The 7443-nt window shown below is 28.5% G+C and overlaps 1 long non-coding RNA gene across 1 annotated transcript; it reads left to right on the top strand.

Annotated features, from left to right (window-relative positions):
• Positions 1–2565: 2565 nt before the first annotated feature.
• Positions 2566–6682, top strand: LOC136077072 (uncharacterized). The gene is made up of 2 exons (XR_010636807.1): positions 2566–6192; positions 6500–6682. It is a non-coding gene; the product is annotated as an uncharacterized LOC136077072 (long non-coding RNA).
• The last annotated feature ends 761 nt before the right edge of the window (positions 6683–7443 follow it).

Here is a 7443-nt window from a genome sequence, read left to right as displayed (position 1 = left end):
TAGATAATATAACACCACACATTACTGATCATGATTATTATGAAATACCTATTGTGAATATATTATCAGACTACAAAAAATTGGCTATATCACATGTATTTGGTTATGTGGCAAAAATGAATGAAAAGCAGTTATTGTGTAAACACTACCGTAGATCTCTTGGTTCCATTATTTGTCAGCATGAATCTGCTTTTTTCTCCTTTAAAGATAGACCCAGTGAAAAATAAAACCGCGTCCCACATGGGTTCCGCGTGGGTTCCGTGTGGGATTGATGGGATTTACGTGGGACGGATTTTCCCATGTGGTATCCGTATGGAAATTTGTCACCTTAAACCCATGTGGGTAATCCCACATGGGTTTAAGGTGACATGTGGGTAATCCCACATGGGTTACATGTGGGAACCATATGGTATTTACACAAATGGGAAATCCCACGTGGGTTTCCTGTGGGATTTGCATGGGAATTAATTTGAAAGCTGGAAACTAAAAAAAAAACTTTTTAAAAAGAACTAAAATTTTTTAAATCGACATTGCATTGCGTTACGTTTATATTGTGTGAAAATATTCTATATTAATATAGAGAATGGCAAGCAAGTATGTAAGTACCACGAATAATGTTTATCTTTCTTTATAGAAATAAGATTAAGATTTGTGCAAATAGACGTATTATAAGGATAATATAATAGTTATTTGAATTTAGATTTTGAGTAAATTATTTGCAAACAATCAACTGATGCAAGTTGAAATGTTGTCAAAAACCAATCTTGCATGCATGGGACTCTGCAATGTCCCTCAAAGAAATGCAGGTTTGAAAGTCAAAGAATTCCCAATTTTTTTTATTAAAAAAAAAAAAAAAAAGAATGGAGATGGGTTTCTGTAACTTTTTTTATGCTTCAAAACTTTTAACTTTAGATATAATAAGGTCCTTAAGACTTAAGGGACTTACGAAGTACATTGAGGAACAAAAACAGGATATTTACAGAAACTTCAATTTTTAATTTGGAGTACCACAGTGTAATTGGGAATAAAGTCTCTGGGTCCAGTATTCAAAGAATATGATGTAAAGTAGTATATAAATTAAATAAAATGCTTTAAAATGCATGCAGTTATACATATAACTCCTGATATTTAACTATATGTATAACTAGTTATACATAAAATTTGTTATTAAAACTTATTTTTTAAGGTTATGCTTAAACAAATTAGTACCAATTAATTCAAATTCAAGATTTAGTTCAAGTTCAAGTTCTTATTTGTTCATTGTTTTTCACTATTTTATATTTATCTGTTCAAATTTGTTAACTAGTACTAATTCTTACTACAGTAAGAATATTTATCATTGTTGAACGTGATTTTATTAGTAACTTAATTTTACTTTCAACATATTTTGACAATACCCTTTACATTTTAAATGATGACAGCTTTACTTTTCTATTGATGTTAAATTTATTACATTTCAATAACTCATTGACAATGGGGAGGGGATGTTGAGACCAAAATAATGTCAATTAAAAATTGAATTAAAAAAAAAGTAACATATTTTATTTAAAAAAAAAAGTAAAACAATTTATGCTAGCTACGAGCAGGTTTTAGAGGTATTTACACCAACAATGTGGTCTAAAAACTTCTTGCTTTTGTTGCTTAAAACTGTAGAGGATCATAGGAAAATTCCGAAAAAGATCCTCTGTAGAGGATCAATTTAAATTCAGAAATTAGCTTGCTTATCTGAAAGAACAATTTATTTATTTTTTTTATTACTTTTAGTACTGTTGAGAATAAATCTATAATTGAACAAGAAAAAAATTGATGGTATATGCATTTTTTATATTATATTAACAATTCAGATATACCATCATAATATGATAACAAAAGCTGACATCATTTTCAATAGAAATGGCAAAAAATTGACTGAGTTTGATTAAGGGTGAAGGTGTTCAATAAACGGGTCATCATCTGACATCATTATGCATAGATGACCCTATGATTTAGGTAAAATAAGTAATCAATTTGCCATATTTCTCTTAAGAAAGTGTAAGAAAAAAGCATTGTTATGCTGAGAACCTACCTATTGAGCAAGCTTTGACCACCAATTTTATAAATTTGAGAGACAGAAGTGGAAGTGCGAATCGCAAAAGAACTAATAACAATGCTCTAAATTGATTTTAACTTTGTAGACTAACATTAATATAGTATTTAGAAATAATAAATGAAGTTTACATGATTTTTATAATTTGTATTTATTTCCATTAATTATCAGTTGTCAGTCTCTATTTTATAAAATGAATTAAAAAATTATTTATTTATAGTATAATAATAATACATAAATACTAGTTTCCTAATGCTATTATCATCACAATGTTAATGGTATTCGTTTTAAAGTGAAATTTTGTATTAATTTTATTGTTTTAATGTTATACATATATATATATATATATATATATATATATATATATATATATATATATATATATATATATATATATATATATATATATATATATATTATTTTTACTTTATTTACAACACCATTTGATATACAACAAACCCCTACAAAGCTTACAATAATTCAGTTAAGATTCAATATGTATAACTAGTTATACATATAATTTGTTATTAAAACTTATTTTTTAAGGTTATGCTTAAACAAGTTAGTACCAATTAATTTAAATTCAAGATTTAGTTAAAGTTCAAGTTAAAATTCTTATTTATTCATTGTTTTAATAAAGAAAATTTGACTTTCAAACCAGCATTTCTTTGTGGGACACTGCAGTGTCCCATGCATGCATGCTTGGTTTTTGACAACATTTGAACTTGCATCAGTCAAATGTTTGCAGATAATATACTCAAGAACTATATTCAAATATCATATGAACATGTTAGAGAATGTTCATATGATATTTGAACATCACAAATTTAATAATATTGTTGTGATATGTTATATAAATAATACCATAATAGATTATGATATGAAAATAAGATAGGATATAAAGGCAATGATCAAAGAATAAATTTACTTATAGAAATTTAGATGTTTGTTTATTAGTTTCAGAATATTATACTATGTGTGACCACGGCCTTCTATAATAACAGGCCTTGACATCGCGCAACAAAGTTGTTAAACTGAAGGCCAATTCCTAATACTGTGTTTACATTTTCATCTTTTAACATTAGACGAAAGTTTGTGTTCACGCTTTTTTAATAAATCTTTAAAATTTGATTGGTTTATAAATTAGATAGCGCAACTTCAAGACGATAACGTTGTAAGGTTCAAGGCGTTACATTGTAAGGTAATAATATTGTCAAACTAACGGTAAGTTTTTTTAATAATTAAAATGCCTTTATAATGCTGTGTATCTCTTTGCAAGTTGAACTCAATTACAACAAAAATATCAATTTATACAACTACAATATCAATTACAACTACAACAAAAATATCAATACTCAACTACAACAAAAATATCAATTTATAAGTTCCCGAAGAATCTAGAGGAGAGAAAAAGATGTAGTGAAGCTATCCCAAGAACTGGTTTTATTGTTACAGACTATACAGCAGAATGTCAACTTCATTGGCCAATTAAAGCACCTTTTGAAAGCAAGTATGGGAAGCAATGACCTTTAAACCCACCATCTGTTTTTAAAAATATTCCGCCTAGCTGTTTAACCACACCAGCAAGTAAAGTTAGAAAAACTGTAACTTCAAGCAGTTTTCGAAGCCGAATGAGTTAAATGATTTTCTAAAAGAGGATGAACTTATATTTGTTGATATTCAATCTTTGTTAAGTGATAATAACGATGTTATTGTTTTCCAGCTTAATAAAAAAAGTTTACATATACAATCAAAAATGTACAAACTTGGTGTTCCATTATTTATTCGAACACCTTAATGCTATGAGAAAAGTTAATGTTGGTGAATTTTTATATACTTCAGATATTATATGTAGAGCATATGAGTATTTTGCTATGCGACGAAGTTTATATGATTGTTTGTGTATTGACTACAAGTTGCCAAGTATAAGAACTTTAACACGATTGACTTCAAAAATAAGCTCAATGGAGGACCTAAGTTTCATAAATAGTATTTTTATGAATTTAAATCCATTGAAAAGAACTTCCATAATACTAATTGATGAGATCTATGTCAAAGCTTCATTACTTAACCAAAGAGGTGCTTTGTTTGGTCAAGCAGTAAACTACCCTGAAAAGTTAGCTAAAACAATTTTATCATTTATGATTAAATGTCTTTTTGGAGGTCCAGAATTTATATGTAGAGCTCAACCTGTTGCAAATTGTTCCTCTGAATTTCAGTTTGCTCAATGTCAACAAATTGTTGATACGATAAATAATGTTGAAAATAGTAAGACACTGGTAATAATTACTGATGGTAACCGTGTAAATCAAAGATTTTTTGGAATGTTTAAAACAGTTGATAGTAAACCATGGTTAACAACATCAGGTATATATTTATTGTATGATTATGTGCATCTCTTAAAATCTATACGAAACAATTGGTTGACAGAAAAGACTGACGAACTTCAATTTTTGAACAAAAAATAACTGGCTTTGGCTAAGTGGAATGATTTAGAAACTTTATATAAAACTGAGTGCAATAGTCTTTTTAAACTCTCTAAACTTACAGCTAAATCAGTTTATCCAAAACCAATAGAGAGACAATCTGTAAAGTTTTGTTTGTCTGTTTTTTGCGAAGAAACAGTAGCTCCATTAAGAACGCATCCAGAGATTGAAAATAAAAGCATTTGAAGGTACTGCTGTATTTATTGAAAAAATAACTTTTTTTCGAATGTTGTTAATGTCAAAGCACCTGGTGCTGGCATTCGGTTTAGAAATGAATTATGCGGAGAAATCTACTCAGTTGGTGATCAACAGTTACAACTGCTAGGAGATATTGCTAAACTGTCAAATTTTATGAAACCTACAGGTAAGCGTGTAAAACAGCTTACGCTAGATACTAGCAATGCAATAGCGCATTCATGTTATGGCTTTGTTGATCTCGTAGAAACTTTGTTGAGTAATGGAGCAAAGTATGTCTTATTAGGTTGGTTTTCAACAGATCCACTCGAAAAAGCTTTTTCTAAGCTTCGACAGGGATCTGGAGGTACTTACTTTATAAACGCTAAATCTGTAATTGAAAAAATTAATATTCAACATACTAAATTGATATTACAATTTGACATTCCTGTTGATGGTATCGATGGTCATACTTGTGACATATGTTTAAGAGATATTTCTACTGATGAAAAAGAACTTCTGGATAATATACATGATCTTGAAAGCTCAGTTAATAAATCTACATTAGTGGCTATAGTTTACATAGCTGGCTTTGTGCAAAAAAGCGAAATAAAAATTTATGATGATTCTACCAATTATTATTATAAATATGGAAGTATATTCTAATATTCTGCTAAAGAATTACTCACTAATTACCACTCCCAAAATACTAAAGCTATCATAATTTATGTGAAAATTAGTTTTGTAATTTATTATGCTATTTACTTGTTATGTTTTTTATTTTCTCATTAGCCTATATGTCTCTCAATATGTTTGAATTTTTAAATATTTACCCTGTTGAGATATATTGATAAAACTTTTTTTGCTTGAATCAACTTTTGTTGGTGTTTTTTATTGTTGGTGGTTTTTATTGTTACCATTTTTAGCAAAAAAAAACTGAAAATACAGTTATCTTTCTAATATATAGATATATACTTTGTTATAGTTCTGCTTGTTATTGATACTATTTAATATTACATAAATATTCTTAATGAAATTTGAAATACGAAAAATATGATTATCTTTTAACAATTTTTTGGTTTTCTTTATATATTTCCGTCTTTACTAGAGATTATTATTAGAAAACATAGACTGCCATTACACCCTACCTAATACAAAAATATATCAATATAAGTAAAAGTGAAAGTTTAATCGGCCTTCAGTTTTTACGGCATTTTGCGCGATGTCAAGGCCTGTTATCATAGAAGGCCGTGTGTGTGACGAAAAAGTAAAGATACTTTTGCATCCAACGTCTACATCATTGAAAAAGTAGGTTTTTACATTTTTGTTTTTGTTTTTTTGTTTAACTACTTATCCTAATTGATCACTTTTTTTCAGGATTCTCCTCATGGGTTCAAGTTCATTACGCATAATATGTGTTCAATTACCCATAATACGTTAGTCATTGTAAGTAATAAATTAGGAAATAATTATTTGTGAAATATTGTAGTCATTAATGACTTCAACCTGGCTAATAATTAAAATTGCTCGACTAAAAAAGGTTCCTTATTAAAATTTCTCTCTCTCTTTCTCTCTCTCTCTCTCTCTTTCTCTCTCTCTCTCTCTCTCTCTCTCTCTCTCTATCTCTCTTTCTCTCTCTCTCTCTCTCTCTCTCTCTCTCTCTCTCTCTCTCTCTCTCTATATATATATATATATATATATATATATATATATATATATATATATATATATTTGTATTTATTTATTTTTTTAGAAAATGTTTGAAGAAAGTTAGAAGATACTAAAAACCTTGGTATTATGCAAGCCGAAGCGATTTAATTAATTCAATCGACAAAAAACGGCGCGTAAATCGCAAAAGAAAAAATAATATTTTTAATATTCATTTTGGATGTATTGATTAATAGCATTTATTTTAAAATAAATTCATTTTGCAACACGTTTTTTAATTTTATAAAATTTCGTCATAATAGTTTAAGGTAAATCTCACAGGTTATAGGTGGAAAACATCACATGTAAAAGATCAAAAATGCTACGCATTTTGAATACCAAATGGGATAAAGTAGCAAATACCAGATTAAATTAAGCCTCTCTGAAAGCTTCGATGATTAATTTTAAATTACTATTTAAGTAATTTTTAAATTAAAAGAATTTTAAAATTTATCATAGAAGCATTCGGACTTTCATTTGTCTAGTATTGACTACTTTTATACCATTTGGATTAAAATATGTGGCATTTAAGATCTATAACATGTAGTATTTTCCACTTATATCCCATATAGGATTTTGCCACATAAAACCCATGTGGGATTTACCATATGAAACCCACATGGGACAAAATAATAATCCCCATGTGGGTTACATATGGTAGAAACCCACGCGTATCCCATATGGGATCCATGTGGGATTTACCATATGAAACCCACATGGGACAAAATAATAATCCCCACATGGGTTACATATGGAAAAAACCCACGCGTATCCCATGTGCGCTTTTTCACTGGGGAGGTGGTCTTTTTAAACCTTCACTAAGTGTGATTAAATTGTGTGAAATGACAGAACAGAAATTTGTTAGAATGTCAACATCACTTTTAGAAAAACTAACCAGAATAAGTTGCGGTATAGTTGATGCTATTTCCCTTTAAGTTTTTGGAAAACATAAATTTATCTTTAGTGTTTCGGGACTTAGAAAGTCATATG

Source organism: Hydra vulgaris, chromosome 02 (assembly GCF_038396675.1).
Source record: "Hydra vulgaris chromosome 02, alternate assembly HydraT2T_AEP".
Classification (NCBI taxonomy): Eukaryota; Metazoa; Cnidaria; class Hydrozoa; order Anthoathecata; family Hydridae; genus Hydra; species Hydra vulgaris.
This window is presented reverse-complemented; position numbering and strand designations above follow the sequence as displayed.